We start from the raw sequence: 10,106 nt of genomic DNA, 5'->3' as shown, positions 1-10,106 counted from the left end.
TTTTAAGCTAAAAACTGAAACAAATGAAAGAAAATCAACTTGATATTTGACTAAATATTTCATTTTTGTTTCTTTCAAAAGTGGTTTTTAAGAAGTTCTTTTTCTCCCTCATAGAAAGCCCTGGGGGTCATCCTCTGTGCCTCGGCTCTTTTAGCTGGAAGAAAAGTATCTGCTTTTAAACATGGGTCAGTGAATTCACCTTTGACCCTTTTTCTGTGGGGAGCTTTTGGTGAACTTAACCATGTCTTTCTGGAGTGGCTAGACAGAGTTATGTTCCAATAAATTCCCTTTCTGTTTTTTTTTTTCAGCCACATTACTTGTCCTCTGATTTGATTATTCTCTCTTTAGCTTGGTTTTCCCATTTGTAAAATGTTAGGGCCATTAGTGCCTTGCACATGCTTGGAATGAAGCAGATGTCATCTTTGCATGTGTGTTTCAGGACTTTTAAAGGGCTGTGAGGATAGCTCCCTCTACCAGGGATAGATGGCAACTTGTCTACTCCTTATAGAGATTAATGTTTTTGTTTTCTGTTTTTTTGCCTATTGCATCTCATTCTTGGTGACTGGCTTTCTACTGATGCGCCTTTCAAAATTTACTTTCTTGTCTATAGACACACAATCCTTGGTTGGGTTTGTATTTGTTAACTGAACTTTTGATGCAGGACCGGTGCCACAGCTTGTGATCTTCTGGCCTAGTAGCCTTTAAGAGTATAACGTCAGGGCAGCTAGGTGGCTCAGGGGATAGTGTCAGGCCCAGAGTTGGAGGTCCTGGGTTCAAATGTGGCCTCAGATATTTCCTAGCTGCATGCCCTGGGCAAGTCACTTAACCCCTAGTGCCTAGTCTTTACTGTTCTTCTGTCTTGGAAACAATGCACAGTCTTGATTCTAAGATGGAAGGTAAAGGTTTAAAAAAAGGGGCATCAGTATCACTAGGAGGCACTGGAGTTACCCTTTATATAATGTATATTATCATCATTTCTTATACCCACTTATTTTTTTGTATGCCATCTTTGTATACTGTCTTCTAAGAATTACCACAGAGCAAATTGCACTTTAGCTAAAGCTTTAATTTTATCTGGTTTTGCTCCTATTATTGCTGGAGGGAGATAAAATTTATAATTTGGGATTATGTGGGTTCTCTACACCCAAATCTTGATACTTTAACCTTGTTTCAGTTTTAGTGGGGGAGGGGAAAGGGGAAGTTTGCCTCTGTATTCATTATCTTTGTAGGCTATCCTGGTCAAGAACTTGATCCTTTAGGATATGAAGAAATGGACACAGGTAACATCATATTCAATTGTATCCTCTATTTACTCAAGTTACAGCTCTGCTTTTTGTTGAATTTTCTAAACCAAGTAGACAAATATTGGTAGCTCAGAAACTCGTGCTCCAAAAATAATAAATTATGTAAAGAGCCTGAGTAGGCACTTAGCTTTTTGTACCAATCTAGACCCTTTCCTAAGTTCGAATACCTCACCTGTTATGGAACTCACTTAGATGTTTTCTTTCTTACTGGGTTGGGTTTGGCCTTAGCAGGATTACTAAAGCAGCTTTTGTGATGATGAGACTGGCCTGTTAAGGTGGAAAAATAAGCAAGTTAATTGTTTCATTTGAAGCTGTGTTGAAATATCTGATGATAGTTACCCTCAAAGAAGTGGCCTGGCACTAACTGCATGATGGGGGTCTCCAAGATGAACCTGGGACATCTGGACTATATGAGGAATATAAGAACAAATTTTGGAAACTTCCAAAGGCTGGGCAGAAACCAGGCAGCTGTACATACAGGACCATCTAATAAATTTCAGACATTATTTGTGAGCCATTTGTTGGACCTGTTATGTCATCGATCCCTTTAGCTATCTTAATTTTGCTTCTATATGAAATAAGCATGTTGTATGTGACATAGTAATGTTCTGAAAGAGACTCAAGTCTATGGTTTGCAGGATCATATTCATACAAGAGTATTTTTTTTTTAAACTCACCTTAGAATCAATACTATGTATTGGTTCTGAGGCAGAAGGGTGGTAAGGGCTAGGTGATAAGGGTTAAGTGACTTGCCCAGGGTCACACAGCTAGGAAGAGATTTGAACCCAGGACCTCCTGTCTCTAGACCTGGCTCTCAATCCACTGAGCCACTCAGCTGCTCCCAAGAGTATTCTTTATCTATAGGAAGTCTAAGGCCAGTATGAAATTGTTTAGGAGAAAGGATAGGATGTAAGTGACTCAAAAGCTTTTCTTCATTTTTTGCCTTTGTTAATTTACTTTTGGTATATTAGAATCACCTTGACTAATTTTTGAAAAACATTTTGTAATCCCCACATACATTTCACTAATTCTTAGATGTCCTCTATATCACATGGCATGTAGATGATTTTGTTTTTCCCATTTCCTCCTTTAATCATATGTCTCTCTGCCCTGCTATGTACCTGAAACGTTCATCTTTCCTTTCTTCCAAGCTAGGAACCTCTCTTCAAGCTTCTAATTCCTAGAACTCTAATACTTTGGAGTGTGATATAAATCTTCATCTTGAGATTGAAAGGAAATAAAATGGAGTGTCAAGTAGAAAAAAAAGGGGAGACTTCCCCTCTCAAGCTGTGCACCTTATATTGAGCTGGCCATCCCTTTAGGTGTCAGGTGGTCTCTAATATGAAGGGTCTATAGGTTTTCATCACCTGTATGCAGGCCCACTCGGCTTCATGGCTGAAAATGTGGTTGGTTCTAGTGATTCCAGAGAAAAGACACTTAGCTTCTCTATCTACCTTTCATAAGATAAGGGCATGAACAATCTTTTTATCACACTATTTGCATTCATATTTAAGTTATGGTGCCTACCATGTTCCCTGATTGCTGGCTTGGAAGCCCAGATGCTCTGGGCTGTAGGGTGGGTGGGGGGGATTAGGCAGGAGGCCAGGGCAGTGGACTATATTGGCCAGGAGGAGTTACAGAGTTTGCTCTGTATCCCTGGAATGGTACGGAAATGTGGGAAGCTAAATTTGCCTGAAGGGCACTGAGGGAACCCAGTGTCCCTTAGTCTGACAGGAACTATCCGGATCCCCAGGTCCTAGGGGTGGGGGGTGGGGAGTGCCACAGATCCCCAAAGTCCTTAACTCCAAATTTAAGATGATATTACTATTTTTTTGAGAGAGGCAAGGTATAGGGGAGGTAGGCCAGTACATTTGAGATCACCTTTAAGGAGAAACAGCATGGTATAATAGAGGTAGACCAGGAGTTGGAAGGCTTAGGTCTGGGTCTTGCTTCTGCTAACCACTTACTGTGATGACCTTGGACAAATCACAACTCCAGTTTCACATTCCTTCCTCTGTAAATTGAGACACCATTTGCATACAGAATTTTAGGGCTTAAATGAAGTTTTGTTGATGGAAGCACTCTGTGACCATAAAATCACTAACACTTGGATAATTTTAGGAAAAATATTCTTCAATGCAATGGACATCCTAGTTCTGAGAGCCAAGACCATATATCAAAGCTTTCCTGTATTTGAACCCAAATTAAAATGATGTGAATGCTTAGAGATGGGAGGTTCTGGGTTCAAATTTGATCTCACACTTCCTAGCTGTGTGACCCTGGGCAAGTTGCTTAATCCCCATTGCCTAGCCCTTACTGCTCTTCTGCCTTGGAACCAATACATATTATTGGTTCTAAGGCGGAAGGTAAGGGTTTAAAACAATTTTTAAAATAAAAAAAAAAAAAGATATGAATGCCTTTAAAAAAAACCAACAACTTCCTATCCTAGTAATGACTTAAGACAAAAGGGCAAGGGCCAAGCAAATGAGTTAAGTGATTTGCCCAGGGTCACATATCTAGGAAGTGTCTTGAGGCCAAATTTGAACCCAGGGTCTCTGATTCCAGACTTGGCATCACCCACTGTGCCATCCACCTTTCCCCATGAATGCCTTGTAAAGGCCAGAGGATCATCCTATCCAGATCTTTGAAACTCCTGTTTCTCAGGTAATCTCCCAGGGTGTTTTGGAAGAGTTCTCCCATCATAGCTCTACATAGATCAGTCTAAAAAGCTTCCAGTATAAGACTTGGGTAAAGCAGGATAGTTTGGTGAGGAGCTGCTGTGGGGAAGGCTGTGTTCTTTCTCCTGGTATTTTAAAAAGTTAATATTTGCCAAAAATTTTCCTGGGTAGTAATTTCTACCCAGCGAAACAAAAGCATTTGCTGAGCTCACTGTTTAGGATCCTGAATTTTCTGCATGCCTCATTGGACACTTCTTCCTTAAGGAGAACTCCCTTTAGGAAACAGACACATGTCGGAGGAGGTAGAGGCCAGGCAAATACAGCTGAGGCTGACCTCAGCCTGAGGGCGGCAAATTACAGAATGATTCAGAATTTTCATTTACCCAATTTGGAAAGACAGGATTTCTTTCAATGAATGATGAGCCTCAGACCTCTGAAAAGTAAATTTAAAATAAATTCAATTTACACACGAAAAGTTTAGAAGCTAGAGGGAGGAAGTGAAGCTGATCAACATGGGTTTAGTTTTACTTGGAGTAGTTTGTTGTAACAGTGAGCCCTCTTCATGAAGGGCAAGGATTCTTGACAAGGAGATTTTTTTTTTCCTTGTGGCAGTGAAGTATTTGCTTGGGGAAATGTCAGGAGAAAAAAATGTTTGTCTTAGAAATCCCCTTGGCTTTTCCCTCTCGCATTTGAACCAAAGGTGAGGTCATGAAACCTGGTGTTCCTCTCTAGTTCAACGCCCTAATATGGCCGTTTATCTTGGAACTCTCCATCCTGAGATGCTGTACAGTTTGTTTCCTGGAGATGTATTCCTGGAACCTGGACTGCCAAGCATCTGGCTCAAACCCCTCCAGACCCAGAGAGTTAACAGTCTGAGAACAGCCAAGGAAACAGATTGGCAGCAATAGGCATATTCTACCTGTATCTGGATTACCTCCCGCACAGGTCAGTGGATAGGTTGAGGTGAGATCTAACACGACTGATACACGGCAGTACGTCGCAGTGTGGGGCGAGATGGCCTGGCTGCTTTGGGGCCTCTTGTAATTGGGTGTGTGCCCTGTGTGTCCAGGGGGCACCTTTGCACTGTATCTGGTAGATCTTGGAGGAGACGGAGGCGAGACGAGTTGGGATAATCATAGAATTGAGAACTAAATCTTCAACTCTACTGTTTAGACGGGAACTTGGCTTTGCTACCCATTCAGTACCGTCTTACGATTTTAAATACAAGTCACCTGCCTGGAAGGAGGGAGGATAGGATTGTGGGAGTTGAGATCACCTCAGTGGCAGGAGATAGAAAGCTGCATTTTTCTCTGCTTCTTGAGTCTGTGTTATATTTTAGTTTTGGGGAAGTCTTGTATCAGAAGCTCAGCTATACATTTGTTTCCCATAAGGAAAGCGTAACCAGAGTGTGATATAAAATGGAAACCGGCTCCTGCCAATCTATACTGGGAAGGCCTTACCTATTGGGCAGCCAGGCGGTACGGTGGAGAGTGCTGGACCTGGAGTTAGGAAGACCTGAACTCAAGTCTTCTCTGACACTTGGCAGCTGTGTCTCTGGGAAAGTCACAATTCCAGGTTTCCTCCCCTGTAAAATGGGATAATAGCCCCTTCTGTTGTTTTGAGGATAAATCAAGATGATGTTTTTAGAGTGTTTTACAGTTAAGCCAGAGCCCTAGGCTCTTTTCCCAGGGCTCTCTCATGGGCTGAGAGAAAGGTTTAACTGAGCTAGTTAGCTGGAGAGAATATGAAGGGGGTAGCAAAGAACACACCATGCCACACAGAGCCTCGGCTCGTTTTTAAACCCTTCTGTCCTAGAATCAAGACTGTGTGTTGGGAGGAGCAGAAAGGGCTAGGCAATGGGTTAAGGGACTTGCCCAAGGTCACACAGCTAGGAAGTGTCTGAGGCCTCCTTTGAACCTCATTTGAACTCCCATCTTTAGGCCTGGCTCTCAATCCACTGTACCACCTGGCTACCCTTCCTTTTTACTTGCTTTTAAAAATTTCAACCCTTAAAATGCTGTTGAAAGTCATTGTTTAAGTTTCAGTCACCACAGATATAAGAGATTTGGTTTGTTTTCTAAACCCCATCTTTAGGTCGCTGAAATAGCATTTCCACGTGACCCACAGACTTGCATAGCTTGTGGGGTCAGCCCCTTCAGAGAGCTCAAGTGACTTGCCCAGGGTCCCACGGTCTGAAGGCAGTGTCCCGGGGTGCCCACCCTGCTGCCAGATGCAGCGCCCCGTGCACCTCCCCTCCCTGCCGTCGGCCTCCTCCTTCCTGCTGCGTCCCCCCAGCACCGCCCTGAAAGCTGGCCAGCCCTCGCGGGGGGGCCGAGGCAGCGGCAGACAAGGGTTAATAGAAATTTGTTTATTGAATCATGAAGTCGTCGTCACATGATTTTAATCAAAACACCATTTCCCTGACAACGAGTGATGTCAGGCTTGTTATTGCAGGAAGGAGCAGCTGTGAGGGACATTCAGTCTCCATGCTGAGTTGGAGTTGGAGCCTGAAGTCAAGTGAAACATCAATAAATAGCGGTTACAAAACCCCCTGCGGGTCACCGAATCCCCGCCCCTCCCCTTCCTTTCTCCCAGCCAGGACAGCCTGTCCTGGGCAGAGATGGCGCCCAGAGCCGCCCCCAGGGGCCGGGACGGCTGCCCCCTTCTGCCCCCTTCATCCTCGCACTGCGGAGGGTTCCAGGCAGGAGAGCCACCCGGGCTGGGCCCTGGGGCCGAGAACTTCGCTCTAGGCCCGCCTGTGTTCTAATCTATCTTCGGAAGCCAGAGGCCCAAACGTGGGGCGCCCCCGTGCTGCCGGGGCTGCTGCGTAGCTGCCGGGCTCCTAACCCTCCTCCCATAGTCTGGCTGTCCCTGGAAGGCCGGTGCTAGGAGGGCCAGAGCGGGCATCCCGGTCAGCATCCTGCTTTGGATGCGGTTCCTTTTCTTTTTTAAGCCCTCACCTTCCGCCTTAGAATAAGCACTGGGTACTGGCTCCAAGGCAGAAGAGTGCTAAGGGCTGGGCAGTGGGGAGGTTAAGTGACTTGCCCAGGGTCACACAGCGGGGAAGTGTCTGAGGTCAGATTTGAACCCAGGACCTCCCCTCTGCTAGGCCTGGCTCTCCATCCTCTGAGCCGCCCAGCTGCTCCCTGGATGCAGCTCTCCTAAGGAGCTTAGCCCTACTGGGGTGGCTGGCATTTGAAACTTTGAAGGACCAGATCTTGTCAAGAACACTCGCTTTCTTGTAGGCACGACAGTTACCTGGGCGATCTGTCAAGCCCAGCTAGAAGAATGTCTTCCTTCTGCCTGCAAAGAGTGACGGCATCTCGGCTTGGTCAAGCCCGGCCTATGGGCGCTCGGTACTGGCAAACATTTGGGGGCTCAGAGGTGGCGCGTGCAGGATCGGGGACCACAAAATAGTCAGGTTTTCCTTTTTGATAGTAATACTTCCTTGGCTTCTTCCAGTTCTACTATTCACTCAGGAAATTTGTCTATTATCTTTTTTTTTTTAAACCTCTTTAAACTAGTACATATTCTAAAATAGAAGAGCAGCAAGGGCTAGGCGGTTGGGTTGTGACTGGCCCAGATAAGAGCATTTGTTATCTTAAAGCTGCAGCTTGTCCCTGGGATTGGGCAAGGAGCCACCCCTGAAGGGTTAATGGGCCTTTCTGGTAAAGTCCTTTCTGGTGAGTCCTACCAGGTGCCTGAAGTTGGCTGCTGAAAACTCCCAGTTTCAGAAAATCAAGAGAAAAGGCTAAATTCTAACCCTCCTCCCCGCACCCCCACATGTCTGTCTTTGGGGCGGCTCACTGGATACTGAGTCCGGAGCGGGAGGAGGGGGCCTTTCGCAAGTGAGCAGTGCTAACTGCCTGGGAAGGAGAATGGAGCCAGATGAAAACCAGGGACAGATTCCAAGGGAAGACATCAACTTTGGAGATTCAAAAGAAAATACTTCAATTTGCCTATTTAATGTGTTTTTTTTTTTTTATTGTGAAATCTATTGGATGCCCCAAATCATCTCGCTAAGGACTATCCTCATGGTGGAAAAAGCCTAAACCAATCCAGAAACACGGAGGCTGATTTGTTTAAATTTCTTACAGCTTGTTAGCGGTGACATATAGATAGTTGGGACTAGAACCCAGACTGTCTCACTCTTGGTACTTTGCAGAGTATTCTGAAGCAAACATAGCATTCTGATGGTTTATGGGTAATCTACACACAAAGGAAAAAAGGGGGGTGGGGTGGGGTGGAAGGAAGGCAGAGACAAGGAGGCCCCAGAGATTCCAAGATGAATCTTCCACCGTGTCCAGAAACTCAGAAAGCAACGTCCCACTTTTCATCCCCTGCTCCAAGACGTCGCGCTGGGCCAGCTTGATGCGTGCCACGGGAATGCATTCCTTTTCATTAACTAATAAAGAATAATTCAGAGCATGCAAAGAGCTCTGGGCTCCTTGCCTGACCTCTCTGTCTGGCCGGAGCCTCTAACGAAGCGGTGTCAGCTCTCACCCTGCCGGACGACGAGCCTCGTGGACTTGGCTTCTGGGTTGGGAGCCTTTTGCGGATGCCCTTCCTTGTGAGAGCTGCGGCGCGCTCTTTTCCCGCTAGCTGTTCCTAGAGTCGTGTTTATGGATGGGGACACCGGTTTCCCTTCCTGCCTGTCATAGCCGCTTTTCTCCACCTCAAGGAATGGCGTGTCCTGAGATGGGTGCCCCTGGCTAGGGGGGGGGGGGCTGAGATGATTGCCCTCCTCCCCAGACCTCCCCCTTGAACCTCACTGATCCCTATTTCCCTTCTCTAAGAGATAGCTATCCCTTGGAAGACTTCCTGAGAGGATCTGCTAGTGGATGCGATGAAACTGAATTTTTTTTTGCACCGGAAGGACCCTCCGTGTCCCATCTCCCCATAGGACGCCCTGGAGGCTCACAGCTCAGTTTTCCCTGCCATGAGTTAGTAGCTGAGGTAACATAGTACTTTGGGGGGGGGGGCAAAAGCCCTTCACCTGCATTACCTCGATTCATCCTCGGAATCCTGTGAGTTAAGCGAGGTCATTATTCCCATTTTTATAGATGGAAAACCAGGGTGGAAAGAGGTTGAGTAATTCATGAAGGGCTTTGCAGCTCAGTGTCTGAAGCAGGACTTGAACTCGGCACTTTGTGACTCCAAGTTCAGGCCTGTAGCCATTACACCACCAAGCTGCCTTCTCGGGCCTTTCTGCTCCCCCCTGGCTTTACCTCGCTGCCTCGTCTTGTCCTTCCCAAACTGCTTCTTCCCTCCCCTCCCTCCACCCAAGCTGCTTCCCTGTAGCCCACCTGCCAGGAGAGTGCTTTGAATCTGCCATTTCCCTGTCAAAGGCTGACTGGACGAGGTTGCCACTGGACAGGGGACGGACAGACTGACCCGTACTGCAGTTTCCTGTGCTGCTGCTCTGGGTGCATTTGGGGATTTTGCCTTCTCTCCAACGAGACGCACCCGATATCGCGGCAGGTCTTTGGGAAGGAGACCTGGACTTTGCTAGGCGGCAGGCCCCGGAGGGCGGCCCGTGCTCTCTTGGCTCCATCCCCTCTGGCCTTCTAAGGACCATCCGGACAGATCTGGGAACAAATGGCGTTTGGGCCCCAGCCCCCACCTTTCCGGGACCTTAATTACTGACTAACGCTGTTCCTGTGACCCAGCAGCAGCTGGAGGGGTGTACGTGGGGCTGTCATGTCTCTTTTGTTGTCTCCAGAGCGGTTGCCTGGGCTTGGCAGGTGGTTTGGCTTTGGGGGCCCGTGGCTCCCCGAGGAGGCTTGTAGAAGAGCATTGGGGGGTTGGGGGGGTCACCTGTGCTGACGTGGCTGGGGAGCCCCCAGAATCCTGTCTACCAAGCCTGAGCCTCCCATCTCGGATGTGAATGGCAAACGGGCAAAACCAGCTTTTCCCCGGGTGAGAGAGTAAGAGAGCCGGTGACACTCTCGAAACTCGGGTCCTTGCTTGTTGGGGTCGGGAGATGAGAAAGTTAGAAAAACGTGGCGAGTGCCAGTTGGATATTTTTAGTGGTTCGGTCGTTTCAGTCATGTTCGGCTCTCTGGACCCCACTGGGGCTTTTCTTGGCAGAGATAACGGGAGTGATTTGCTGTTTCATTCTCCA

This window comes from Gracilinanus agilis, chromosome 3 (assembly GCF_016433145.1).
Source record: "Gracilinanus agilis isolate LMUSP501 chromosome 3, AgileGrace, whole genome shotgun sequence".
Lineage (NCBI taxonomy): Eukaryota > Metazoa > Chordata > Mammalia > Didelphimorphia > Didelphidae > Gracilinanus > Gracilinanus agilis.
This window is presented reverse-complemented; position numbering follows the sequence as displayed.